The 14,915-nt window shown below is 37.8% G+C and overlaps 1 long non-coding RNA gene across 1 annotated transcript in view; it reads right to left on the reverse strand.

The window, feature by feature from the left end:
• Positions 1-3,217: 3,217 nt before the first annotated feature.
• Positions 3,218-14,915, reverse strand: part of LOC118972312 (uncharacterized) — a 44,231-nt gene continuing 32,533 nt past the window's right edge. Inside the window, exon 3 of the long non-coding RNA XR_005061218.2 lies at positions 3,218-3,769. This is a non-coding gene — a long non-coding RNA (uncharacterized lncRNA). The remainder of the gene's footprint in view (positions 3,770-14,915) is intronic.

Genomic DNA, 14,915 nt, shown 5'->3' on the forward strand with positions numbered 1-14,915 from the left:
TTTGCCTTCCAATAAGTTGTAGTGTAAGCCCTGATAGTTGGGCTTTTGTTTTTATAATGCAAGTGCCTGATGTAAGCTTTGACTGCTGAGGCATCACTTCCTACAGGGCTATCCTGAATAAATACTTTGCCTGCCTTGGACTAGATAAAGAGCTGCTTACCTCCCCACCCACAAAGGGTTCCTTGTTTTAGAGACCTTGGTTGATTTCACTAACTGAACTTTCGGGTCTGTGGGTTTTCTTGTCTCTTCCTACTTTTTAAATCTCCACTCTTATGTTTTAAATTCACCAATAAAGAGTGACCCCATGAAACCCTAGGCCCTACCATCAACTACAATAAAAGCAGAACCCCAGACCCTTGAGCACGCTCTCTCTTTCCCTCTTTCCCACCCTACTCCAACCTCACTGTGTGATCCCAGGTGTGCTGTGTAATTTCAGGACCTGTAAGTAATAAACCTTTATTTTTTCAGAGTTTCCTGATGGTTATTGCTGAAGGGCATCTTGTAATCATAATAAGAACTACAAGGGCCAGTTCACCACAATATTGGTTATTGATAGGCTGAGACAAACATGAAACATACATGACTCTTCTTTTTTATCCCATTGTCTAGATAATGATGACACTGAAGATTCCCTACCTTGGATTTTTTCCCCACCATAGATATTCTCCCACCGCATATATTTTTAGTTTACATTGTTGCCAGGCAGCTGCATCTAGGAAGGTCTCTCTCTCTCTGCCTGCTAGGTGAAACCTGAACCCAGATGGGCAAGGGCTCTTGACTCTGATTGGAAAATAATTCCCCATCAATTTGAACAAGTGCCAGCAAGAAAGGAATTCATTAAAGCAAGAGTAGTAGTGAATGGCAGCAGCCATACAGGCAGCAGAGAACAAGGAAGAGCAGAGGGAGGAAAGGGAAGCTCATTAAACTCCTGCTTGGCACAGGACAGATCCCTTGTCAACTCTTAAAGTCATGGTCACCTGGCGTCCAATATCTGCTTGATCTGCACAACCTGGGAATTATATCCCTACCATCCCAGAATCTGGGGGAGCTGCAGAGCACTTGATGAGTGAGATTATGTTCTGAGAACTCCCGGCAAAGAAAGGAGACTTTTTGGGCAGGCTGCTAAAGAACATGATTGAAGGGCTGGAGTTCCATCTGGGTCACCCAGGTGACTGGTATGTGCAAGATTCTCCCTACTCAGGGGTTCCCACAGCTGCTTCCGTACTGTTCTGTAATAAAACATGGAGAGAGGAAAAGGATTGCATTTAAGACTAGAACACTGAATGAATATCAGACTGGTGAAAACACATACCACCAGAGGTGGAGGTCAGCAAATTCTTGTCTTTACTGTGAAAGGAGTTTGGGGATAAAGTTCAATAAGATTATGCAACAACAAAATATATTTAATAAAACAGTATATACTCAAATGGGAGTGCAGGTGACCTCAGAGAAGAGGCACACTTAGAATTTGTGGTTTGGGGACTTATCGGGTCTTTTGGATAGGGGTGGGCATAAGGCATGATGTATACAGGTGATTCATGATTCCTTTGAAATTTTGTCTTAAGAATAAGGTTGTTTCGGTGACTGTGTTGATTCAGATATCAACATTCTTTACCCATGTAGGTTCATTTATAGTCTGGAAATGTGTCTCACCTCCTGGTTACTTAATTGATTAAGGGGCTGAAAGAAGAGGAAGAACAGCATATAGATTAAGTTAAAGAATAATCTGGGCCTTTTTTGCAGCTAAGTAGGTTTTACAATGGTATGACCCTGGTCCCATTTCCTGCTCTATCTCGATGCCAGCCACCTTACATATTACACAAACACCTTCTGCTTCTCTCAAAAGTTAACAGTTGCATTTGCTTGTACGATATGACCCTTATTAATTAATCACCATGCCCCATCTGTCTTTGAAGATTTAAATTTCTACTCCTTCAATTAAGAAATTCCGGATAATGTCCCAGCTCTTGTTCTCAAACTCACCAACTCTGACAAGGAAAGTATTGTTCAAATTTGAAATGTAATGGAAGAAGAAATGATCCCCTATGGAAGGCTGGCTGGTAAGCATAAATATACCTCCCCACATGGCATTATGTAGGTGAATTCACCTTACTTCTTACACTGGGGAAAATGCACAAAATTTACTACAGTTTTAAGACCCCCCCACAGGTGAACAGGGACTATAGAAAATACACATTATCCAAATTTCTATGCAGTGCTGTAACCAAAACACCCATGTGCTGGTTATTTCAGTAAAAACAGACACTTGCATTCTTTGTAGTGGGTCTGTGCATGAAGCCACATTTATAGAGAATCAGAAGTCTACTTGGTGAAACTGGAATCAAAACAAGCAGAATTAGACATAGTATTTTAATTTAATGATCCCTCTAAAAAGGCTGGCTAAATAATGGTATAGCCTAACAATTTAAAATGTATCTACATTTAAAGTGTTAACATGAGACACCATGATAGTATGAACAGCATGATCTCATTTTCATTTCTTAAAATTAAGCTGTATTGTATAATTGAAATTTGCTAAGAGAGTAGAAATTAAAGTTCTCACACACAAAAAAATTACTTTTTAAAAATGTAATTATCATTATCCAAGATCAGGGCAATTGTGCTTGTTCAGTTCAAACCCTTTGAGCACAAATTTGGGGCATTTGGGTTTCCATTCATACCCTCCTCTTCCTTGGAGTGTATAGGAATCCCAAGAGAATCCATGCAGATAGAGACCAGGCATCTTCCCCAATAGGCAGGCAAGAGTAATGAGATGGAACATTGGAACCTACTCACATTGCAAGTAAGTTCTTAATTTCAGCAAAACAATATCAGGTGTCATGTCAAATATTGTTCATGGAAAATATTGTTCATATAAATATTCATAACAATATCTGGCTTTATTTATATTTAGTTTGTAACTATGTTTTAGTTTGCACAGCCATACAAGCAAAAGGCATTTATTTATAACAAGATTATGTTTATACATTTTTCGCTAACATTATAATAAAAGTAATGTAATATAAAACACCTTTTGTAAGCAACAGGTGATCCATGAGAAATTTGTTTTCCTTTAGAGAGGGATCTGTACATTACTTAAGTTTGAAAACTATTTATTACTTAATTTTATACACTGTTTTCTTGTTCATGATTATTACTTATGTCTTGTCTTTTCCATTCCCCAGCTTTTAAATTATTCTGAAATCAATAAAGGAGAACTGATATCAACATAACTGACATAGTTTATCAATTTAAACATTTATTGATTCTAACAAACTGCAGGTATTGAAATGTTATTCACATTCATAACAACACATTCAGATATGATTGCTGGTGCCTGAAGGTGTGTGGCCATATCCAGCTAAAAAGATGTCTTGTAGCATATGCCAGGAGCCATGAATGTTTAGAATCTTGCCTTACTGGTACCCCTTCCCCACTTTGGAGGAATAATAAGGCTGACTGCACTGATAACTAACAAACACAGTTTAGTTACCTACAAGATCATAAAGTCAGCAAGACTGCCTCCAGCATCCCAGATCTCACAAAATCTTCCCACCTGGGCCCCCACCCCCTTCACCTCTTGATGCTTCCAGCACTCAGCCAGCTCCTCTCTTCTCAATCTCAGAACCTCAGGGAGCACTCTCACCTTACACATACACATGCTATTGTAAAGTAAACTGGTGTGTTCTCTCTCATAAGTAGTTCATCCGAAATTGAAGCTTGCTTGATCTTTACTGTAGAATGATGCTATTATTTTCTGTTGAAATATCTATAAAGCAGAAAACAAGAGATCTTATTTGGACCAGGTTGGAGGGAGTTCAGGCTGCATCCCTTCCCTGTACTTCTCTCAAGCATTGCTCTGGTTGGTAACATTTACCCTTCATAATGGATTAAGCCATTATGCTTTAGTTACTGCACTAAATCTTCCAATTACAGTTTATGCCCCAGACTAGAAGCTGGATTCATTTGCAGCATGTAATTGAATAAGGCTTTAAAAGTAATTGAACACTAGGGTAATGGGCATTTCAAAAGTATAGCAATAAAGATATTGTTATCTAAGTATATCCAAGCCATGGAGCACATTTTGACATCGCACTGAACTTTCAAATGGGCAGTTAACCTTAAAGACTAGTTACTTCCAAAGCCATACCCTTTTTTTTTGCACGTGCTTAATTTTATTAATCTAATGATTATGTGGGAGGACACTCACAACTAAGTGGTGACCAAGCCTAATTAAATCCACTTGTTTGAAATTTGGCCTTAACATTTAGAATAACAACAAAGATGTGTCGTTTCAAGCTGCTAAATGCTAAAATATCTGAAGTACTGAACATCTTGTTTTGTATTATGTTAATCCTTGTGAAGACTGTCCTATTTTTTAATCAATCTGTCAATCTGTACTAGAAGTTTAGATACAAGTCATACCAATGATCTGGCAATAATTAGAACAACTAATATAATAAATAATAAGTAATTAACCTAATAAATACTTATAATTATCCTAATTATGCATTCTAAAGAAAACAAAATCAATACATCAAAAAAGATCATCCATCATGATCAAGTAGGATTTATTTCAGGGATGCAAGGGTGGTACAATATTCAGGAATCCATCAACATCATCCACCACATCAATAAAAAGAAGGACAAAAAAACACATGATCATCTCCATAAATGCAGAAAAAGCATTCAACAAAATTCAACATCCATTCATGATAAAAACTCTCAACAAAATGGGTATAGAGGGCAAGTACCTCAACATAATAAAGGCCATATATGATAAACCCACAGCCAACATCACACTTAACGAGAAGCTGAAAGCTTTTACTTTAAGATCAGGAACAAGAAAGGATGCCCACTCTCCCTGCTTTTACTCAACAGAGAACTGAAGATCCTAGCCACGGCAATCAGACAACACAAAGAAATAAAAGGCATCCAGATTGGAAAAGAAGTCAAACTGTCACTGTTTGCAGATGACATGATATTGTACCTAAAAGAAACAAAAGAATCCACTCCAAAACTATTAGATCTAATATCTGAATTCAGCAAAATTGCAGGATATAAAATTAATACACAGAAATCTGTTGCACTCCCATATACTAATGATGAACTAGCAGAAAGAGAAATCAGGAAACAGTTCCATCCACAATTGCATCAAAAATCATAAAATACCTAGGAATAAACCTAACCAAGGAAATGAAAGACCTATACCCTGAAAACTACAATACACTCATTAGAGAAATTAAAGAAGATATCAATATATGGAAATACATTTTGTGCTCACAGATAGGAAGAATTAATATTGTCAAAATGGCCATCCTGCCTAAAGCAATCTACAGATTCACTGCAATCCCTATCAAAATACCAACAGCATTCTTCAACGAACTACAGAAAATAGTTCTAAATTCATATGGAATCAAAAAGACCCCGAATAGCCAAAGCAATCCTGAGAAGGAAGAATAAAGGTGGGGGGATTACGCTTCCCAACATCAAGCTTTACTACAAAGCCACAGTAATCAAGAAGGTTTGGTACTGGCACAAGAATAGAACCATAGAACAATGGAACAGACTAGAGAGCCAGATATTAATCCAAGTATATACAGTCAATTAATATATAATAAAGGAGCCATGGACATATAATGGAGAAATGACAGCCTCTTCAACAGCTGGTGTTGGCAAAAATGGACAGCTACATTCAAGTGAATGAAACTGGATTACTGTCTAACCCCATACACAAAAGTAAACTCGAAATGGATCAGAGACCTGAATGTAAATCTTGAAACCATAAAACTCTTGGAAGAAAACATGAATATAAACATGAGCGACTTCTTCCTGAACGCATCTCCTCGGGCAAGGGAAACAAAAGCAAAAATGAACAAGTGGGACTATATCAAGCTAAAAAGCTTCTGTACAGCAAACGACACCATCAACAGAACAAAAAGCCATCCTACAGTACGGGAAAATATATTTGTAAATGACATATCTGACAAGGGGTTAACATCCAAAATATATAAAGAACTCACATGCCTCAACACCCAAAAAAGCAAATACTCCGATTAAAAAATAGGTGGAGGATATGAATAGACAATTCTTCAAAGAAGAAATTCAGATGGCCAACTGGCACATGAGAAGATGCTCCACTTTACTAATTATCAGGGAAATGCAAATTAAAATCACAATGAGATATCACCTGATACCAATTAGGATGGTCAGCATTGAAAAGATTAGGAACAACAAAAGCTGGTGAGGTTGTGGAGAAAGCAGAACCCCCCTACAGTGCTGGTGGGAATGTAAGCAAGTTCAACCATTGTGGAGAGCAGTATGGAGGTTCCTCAAAAAATGAAAAATAAAAATACCATTTGACCCAAGAATTCCACTCCTAGGAATTTACCCAAAGAAAACAAGTTCTCAGATTCAAAAAGACATATGCACCCCTATGTTTATTGCAGCACTATTTACAATGGCCAAGATATGGTAGCAACCTAAGTGTTCATCAGTAGATGAATGGATAAAGAAGAGGTGGTACATGTACACAATGGAATACTATTCAGCCATAAGAAAGAAACAAATCCTACCATTTGCAACAATGTGGATGGAGCTAGAGGGTATTATCCTCAGTGAAATAAGTCAGTCAGAGAAAGACAAATATCAAATGATATCCTTCATTTGTGGAGTATAACAATGAAGCAAAACTGAAGGAACAAAACAGCAGCAGACTCACAGACTCCAAGAAGGGACTAGCAATTACCAAAGGGGAGGGGTGGGGGAGGGCAGATGGGAGGGAGGGAGAAGGGGATTGAGGGATATTATGATTAGTACAGATGGTGTGGGGAGATCATGGGGAAGACAGTGTAGCACAGAGAAGGTAAGTAGGGACTCTGTGGCATCTTACTACACTGATTGACAGTGACTGCAATGGGGTAATGGAGGAGGGGACTCAATAATATGGGTGAATGTAATAACCACATTGTTTTTCATGTGAAACCTTCATAAGAGTGTATATCAATAATACCTTAATTTAAAAAATTAATAAAACAGAATCAAATAATTATTTAACTGTGACTATATAAAAAAAAAGTTTATCACAGCATTATTTACAATCTAAAAAATTTTAAATCCATCTAAATACATTATGGTATGTCCATAATATGGAACTCCATGTAGTTATTAAAATCGTGATATAGAGCTGTATTTCTTAACACAAACTAATCTTACAAGGTATTGCTGTATGGGGTAAGCAAGTTACAGAACTAGATGTGTAGCATCCACTTTTATAAGAAATTAAAAACATTTAAAACCAATATAATACCAGTTTAAGATTTACACAGATGTCTCCACTTTCAATCTTCACTTCTTCATTCTCCCATCCCTCCATTTTCTAAGTCAAACATTTTATTTATTAACTATTTACATATAAATAAATATGAAAGAGGTTTAACAAGGAAACTGAATAGCACGCACAAACCTAGCTATTTAAAGAGAGGGCATTACTGTCACCCTTAAAAGATATTCCCCAACTCTTACAAAAGAGAAGCTGCATAGAGTCTGGCTTAAGCTTTGTTAAAAGAATTGGGCAATGTCAAGCCAGAAGTAGCTAGGAGAGCTCCACAGAAAGGATCTCACAGAGAGACTTTTATAAAAAAAAGACAGAGGCAAAATAAGACATTATATGTTGGCCATAGCTTAAAGCCAAATCAGTTGTCTGTGATTGCTTGCCCCTAGTGTTTTGGTTTCTGTAACCCTGAGGCATTTTCAGGCTTAGATTTGGGTTTCCTCACATAGGCCACCGTGGCATTAGGGCCACTTCAGTCTAACAGCCTCTTTGTTTAATTAATTTATCAGCCTCAAGAGAAGTCAGAGTTAAGTCCTGAGAAACATATTGCTCATGCAGTCACTGGGCTGGATACCAAACCTTCCAACACAAAACTGGGATTTCAACAATCACTTGCACTAACCAGAAAATGTCCCCATCCCACTTGCTGCCTCTGTCAAAAGAAAATTCAGAGAGCTTCACTTGATATAAATATTTTATTAACCCATAAATAATCTGTCCCAGAACAGGGAGACTTCCAAACCAAAGGTTGGCTGAGAAGTTCAGTTCTCCATAGTTACAGCTCAGTTAAGAAAATATGAATATAAGAACCCTGATTTCTACTGTGACTGATTACTGGAAACTTATTTTCCATTTAATTGCATAAACTCACTTGTTTGTACATGACTTCCTAGGAAGCTGTAAAGATCATGCTGTAAGGGCATGAAGAAATCAAGTTCTGTTTAAGGTCAGAGTCAGCAGTTAGGGGAAATTGGGACACACAGGTGGATATGATGATCACCAAATATATTTTGATGAGACAAACCTTTTTCAAGGTAACACTATCAAGAATGTATGCAAAGAAAGAGAATCTCAAAGTGGCCAATAATTCACTAATGAGATTTATACATCATAATTTATACAAAGAAAAGGTCAGCACTGTTCAAATTACTCTTAATACTTTTTTTACAAAACTATAAACTAATTCTCAATGTTTCTAAGGTTCAAATTATAATGTATTAAGTATTAGTTTGACTTTTTTTTCATTTACAACATTCATAACAAACATAAGGTTTTTAAGGTTTTTGCAAAAATGTTTAAGATCATGGGACAATTATAAGTTTTCTGATTAATTATTAAATAGGTTCTGTAGGGTTTCAGTTTGCACAATCATCTTTACAGCCCTACACTGCCTGCATTTGAGAATGTATTTGTCATGCCCACATATCTGAATTGACAGTTTGCCAGATAAAATTCTGGATTCTAAGTTTTCTTCCTTTAATAACTGAAAGCCTTACTCCATTGTCTTATTGCATCCATGATTGTTGTTGAAAAATCTCATGCCGATCTGCTATTTATTCCTTCGTAATTTATCTCTTCTTCTCTGTAAGCTTTTAGAATTTTTCTTTGCCTTCCATGGTCTTAAATATTGCTAAAATATTTCTAATTATGGGCTTGTACTAACCTTTCCACTTTGACATTCCTTTTTGTCTTTTTTTAATTTCAAACATTTATCTTCTATTTTTTCAATATTTTCTCCCGTTTTTTTTATTTTTCTTTTTTCTTCCCTCTCTGTCTTTCTAGAATTTCTACTTCTATCCTCCATATTTTTCAGCTTTTCCTTTATATTATCCTTTCCCACTTCTTTCTGGGAAAACTCCTCATTCTGGTCCTCCCCATCAAGAATTTTTGTCTCAGCTTTATCCATTCTGACACTATTTCATCCTAATTATTTTTCCTTAATTGCTTTATTTCACATGTCTTTGTTCTTGTTTGATGTTATTAACATAAAAAATATCCTATTTTAGTATATTTATTATAGCATTTACAATCCAGTATATTGTCTTTCTTTTGAAATATGTATCCTTCTCAAACATCATATTATTTTGACCAGTGGGCTTGTTTTCCCCTGGTTACATGTATTGATTGCAATGTGTACCCAGGCCAGTCCTCATTGTCAGCTCCTCATGAGGAATGAGGCCTTGACTGGAGAGCCCTGGCACCAAAAGGTCTCAGTCAGTCACACTTATATTTCAAAATAATTCCTCAGGTCAGGCCTCCCGCTTTTCCTTCCAGGAAGAAGAGTATTAGGGAGAGAGATTCCAAAACTGTTGCTCACTCAGTTAGAGTTTGCAAGGGACAGCAGGGAGAGGAATTGCCCAAAGTGAGTCAGTCCCATCTATTTTCTCAACTCCTTATGCACACAAGACTTTGGCCCTGCCCTGATGGCTATCTTGAGAATATCCAGGCCAGAGCGCTGCACCACCACAGGTAGGGCACAGGCGAGATTTGTCCCAAACCGATGAGAGAAGCACGGACAGAATTCCCACAGCTCTTTTCCTATTTTATCTTCCCACAACAGCACCTGGCCTCCTCCCGTCCCCAGTCCAAACCGCACATACTTAAGCCAGTTAAAAGTAGCCACCCATCCCACTGCAAGGGTGTCTTCCTTTCTTACTTCCCCCAGTATGGTTCCCAGCAGTGCGAAGGAGCAGTGGGGCAAGTTCAGCACCTCGCTTGGAACCAGAGCAGAACCTAGAGCCAGCCTATTTCCACTGTGTTTCTCCAGCTGCTTTCCATTCTCCAAAATTCTGTTGCTCTTATCTCCTCCCCCATTTTCCCTTTATAGACCCGCCTTTACACAGTTCACTCTTTAACCTCCAGCCTGGCTTCTGCCTCCAACGCTCCACCAAGAAGCTGCTGTAATCGGGCTAACAATAGACTCCAGCCATGTTGCCAATTCATTTTGTGTCCTCATCTTTAATACTTTGACACAATTGATTATTCCCTCCTTGAAGAACTTTCTCTTGGTTTCTGTGATACCATCACATTGTCCTGCTTTTCTTCCTACCTCACACACTCACTCTGTTCAGGCTCACTTGATTGCTTCCTCCACTACTACCCTATTTAAAATCCTTCCAAGGCTTCCCATTGCACTTGGAATAAAATCTAATCTTGTGGCTATGGCTTACTCAATTTTACATGGTCTGCTCACTCTCCCCACTTGTTCAGAAAGCTCCAACTCCTTTCCAGCCTCAGAATCTTTTATGTTATTCATTGCTATATCTTTGGAATTTAGAGTAATGCCTGGCAAATAGTAGGCACTGAGGTAGGCTGAATAATGGCCCCCAAAATGTCTGTGTGCTACCCTGGAACCTGTGACTATGTTGCCTTATATGGCAAAAGGGACTTTGCAGATGTAAGTTAAGGATCTTGAGATAGGCAAGTCTACATGTTTGTGTGCCTCCAAAATTTATATGTCGAAATCCTAGCCCCCAAGGTAATGGTATTAGGAGGTGGGGCCTTTGGGAGGTGATTAGGTCAAAAGGAAGGGGCCCTTATGATTGGGAATAGTGACCTTATAAAACAGACCTTATAAAACAGACCAAAATTATATACCTGATTGACATATTTTCTGTTTTAAAGTTTGTTTTACAAAAAATTGTAAATGAAAATTTACAAATACAGTCAAGTAAAAGGAAAATAAAAATGTCCTTAAAGTAAAAATCTAAATTGGATTAAACAATTATTAACATATCTATATGTTCCTTTCTCTGTCTCTCACTGTGTGTATGTGTATATGTATAACAAAAAATGCTTTTGGCTCCTTGAAACTGGGGACACCCTCACCACAGTTTCCCCAGTGTATGTTTGCATCCACTGACATGCTGGGGCTTTTATTTGGTAACTAGAAGAGAACAGAGGAGTTTGGGCTGGGGAAAAAAGAGAAAGGGGGAAACAAATGTAATTTAAAATGAAATAATTCAAAAAGTGAAATTGCTTATTTGCATGTAAAATTATTAGAGCTATAAACAGAAAAACAACTTTATAAATTAAGCTCACAGGTTTAAAAAAGGTAAGTTTTAAAGACTTCAACATTAATATGTTGACTTTAATTTTCAATCCACATAACTGTAGATGGTCCTTTCTGAGCAGAAAAGCCATCTCCAAAAAAGTAGAAAATAAAATAAACCTCTCATTATCATAACTAAAATACTTCAGCAACAATAAAGAAAACAAAATTTCACCTTTAGAAAATGTGATGATATATATATCATATTTAAATAAGGAAATTTAAAAATGCATATCAATCAGATTAAAGCTTAATTTGACATTCTTCTAGAAGTTTGAATAAATAGCATTCATGAACTCTGGGTGTCAAATAAATTAAACTGGACTTACAAGAACATCAGGCAATAAAAATGAGTATAATGTAAAATCAGATGTGCAGCAAAAATACCATATCATACTTCTTTAAGTAACCATTACTTACAAATATCAAAGATCAACAGCAGTCCCTCCCTGATCAAGGCTACATCAAAGGGTAATGCACACGAGTGGTGTCCAGACCTACTTATAACTGGTTTTTCTGTTTGCTTATTCATTCACTTATCTCAAAACAACCATTATAACTAACTGGTGGTGTATGACAAGACAGCTCCACACCCACAAGGAGCTGGTTTTCCACAGAGGTAATCCTACCCAGGGCTGGGGCTACTGGCAGAGACCAGGTTAGGAATGATCTTAAATATCAATGCAAATGAGCTTGAACTTTTGCCAAGTAGTGTGTTTTAAGTGGGAGAGAAACTTGATCTGGTTATATTTTTAGAACACTCACTGGGGTAGACCTTCAGAGGTTTGTTTAGAGGCCAAAGACTAGAGAGCCTGAGATCAAATAGAAGACTATTAACAGGTAAGAGATGATGTCATTTTATCCATGCTCTGCTGTCAAAAGGTCAGGGGAGTGGAGTGAGGGTTCTGACTATTCAAAAATTCAGCATGTTAGTTCTGGCTAGTCAAAGCCTTAACTGTAATAAAAATAGACTAGAATGTGTACTTTCGGATTTACCCAGGATGGTCTCTGCTTTTTGATTTGTTCTCTTGTGTGAAATGGGAAGAATCACAAAGGAATGAAGAGAGGTTATCACGCAGGCACTATTTCCAGCATTAAGGGTGATGAGCAATTAGAGATACTTCTCACTGTGGACAGAAAGAGAAAACAAGCATGTTCAGGTAAGCGGGGGGCACTCATTAGGACACCGTCAGCAATGTGTCTTTGATGAAATGGTTACAGTATTTTGGTAAAGTAAGTTTTAATTAAGGGTTAAAATTTTCCTGTACTTATGAAAAGAAAATGTTTCCATCTATGGCTAGTGACAAATACAGCAACAGGACTCACTACACTGAGGCTGAAGTTTGCAGGAAAATTGTGTGGCCAATTCTACTACCAGTCTGTTTCAGCCCCCCAGTGTCAGAGTCAGCTTCCCAAAGAGGTGAGTCAACTTGTGGTAATGCAGAAAGCTGCTGGAAAACACTCGACCTCTTTGAACATGGAAGTCAACTGAACTATTTCTACTTCCTTTGCTCCATTAAAAGAATGAAAGACAAATATTTCCCCTCACAAATAACTGTAGATTCTTTGCTTGGCCAAACTTCGGTCAGGCTCCTAAATCTTCTCCTAGGCCCTCTGTGCACTTCCCTGTAAATCCAGCTTTAGTAAGAACCCTGCTAAGTCAGTTTAGCATGACCACCCCCCCACCCCGTCCCCTCTATATCTGATCATCCTGGCCCATCTTCAGCCAGAATCCTATTAAGTCCTGCTAGCCAGAGTCTCACTTTACACCTAATGTTTCCTCTCCGTGACTTGCCATCCACCAACCCCCATTCTGCTCATTGGCTACAAATTCCCACTTGCCTATGTGGTGTTCCAAGTTGAGTCAATCCCCTTCTGGAAAACCCTATAGCAGTGGTCCTGTCACCATAGGGCCATAGCTATCATTATGGCTCCTATCCCTATCACCACGGCCCCCCTTGGATAAAGTCTGTATTACCATCGTCAACAAATGTCATTGAATAATATTTTATTTAACACATCCAAAGGAATAAAATAAGTAAGGACCATATAGGCAGATGGAAACTGTTGTCAGTGTTCTGATTTCCATATTGGGTGGTGATCTTAAGGGCATTTACTGTATTATTGTTATTATCATTATTATTATTAGATAGATATCCCTACATAGACTGGTTGAGAGCATACCATGAATCAAGAATTATGATTACTTTTTCTGTGCTCCCAAAAGTTCGATTAAAAAAACAAAAACAAAATAAAAGAGGAAAAACCCTCCCTAACACAAGAAAGGAGAGGTAGCTAAAGTGGAAAAAAACAGGGGAGGGTTACCAAATGGAACCAGAATCCTGGAAACTTACCTTTCTCAAAATTCCTCAGGCTTTCCTAGGTTACCACCCATTACCCCCGCTAAAGCCCCTCACTTTCTATTCTTTCATTAAAGACCTTGATGGCTGTCCAACTTTGAGTTTTAACCTGAAAAACTGGCTCCCCATTGCTCCCGTAGTAGAGAATGTAGTTATTACTATTATGTGCATAACAATAATCATATAAAATAATAATAATAAATGCTCTTGAAGCTATCACCCCACATAGAAATTAGAACCTTACCATATAATTTAACAAACTGAGTAGGAAACAACTTCAAATAATTGTGTATAATTGGATTAAATTTATATAACCTATATGGGATTAAATTTAATAAGGTATAATAAACACATTTCTTTAAATCTTCTCATGTAAAAGAAGTCCGGAAACAAAAGGTCTGGGACTGATTCAGGAGATGGGAATGCCTTCCCCAGCTCCTTTCCTGTGCCAGATCCAGCTCTCGGCCCGTGCTGTCTTATGTAGCCTCCCAACCTTCCTAATGACGAATTTCTTGAGAGCAAGAGCTTGTCTAATTCTCATGTATGGTGTTGGCACTATGTCAGGACAATTCCTCAATAAAGAGCAGTCAGAAGAATAGAGGATGGATGTCCAGGTGGATGGATGTAAGATTCTAAGGGAACTTAATGGTGTCAGCTATGCTGACATTTCGCAAGGAGAAATCAGATGAGCATTTAATGGCTTTACTGTATCTTGTGACCACTGAACTGCATCTTATGACTTCTGGGGCAGTTATCAGCCCACCAAATCTGATATATTTTACTCTTTAAGGGTCATAAGGTCTCTTCAACAACTATTCAGCACTTCTGCTGTTGCACAATAGCAGTCGTAGACAGTATGTAAATGAATGACTACATGTCAATAACACTGAAAACCAAATTTCCTAAATTTTTACATTCACAAATCTTTTTATTTTTTAACCATTTAACATTGTCAAAACCACGCTTAGCTCGTGCGATACACAAAAACAGGCAGTGAGCTGTAGTTCTCCAAGCCCAGGCATAAAAAAGCAGGCCCTCCCACCCTAAAATGAGCAGCACTGAGGAAGACCGTAAAAACTGTGCGGTGGAGACCCAGGGAAGAAGGGGAGGCCAGGGCGGAACTAAATGAAATAGGCTTTTGCTTTTCTTTTGACCCGATCTTTTTCCTAAT

This window comes from Manis javanica, chromosome 2 (genome assembly GCF_040802235.1).
Source record: "Manis javanica isolate MJ-LG chromosome 2, MJ_LKY, whole genome shotgun sequence".
Classification (NCBI taxonomy): Eukaryota; Metazoa; Chordata; class Mammalia; order Pholidota; family Manidae; genus Manis; species Manis javanica.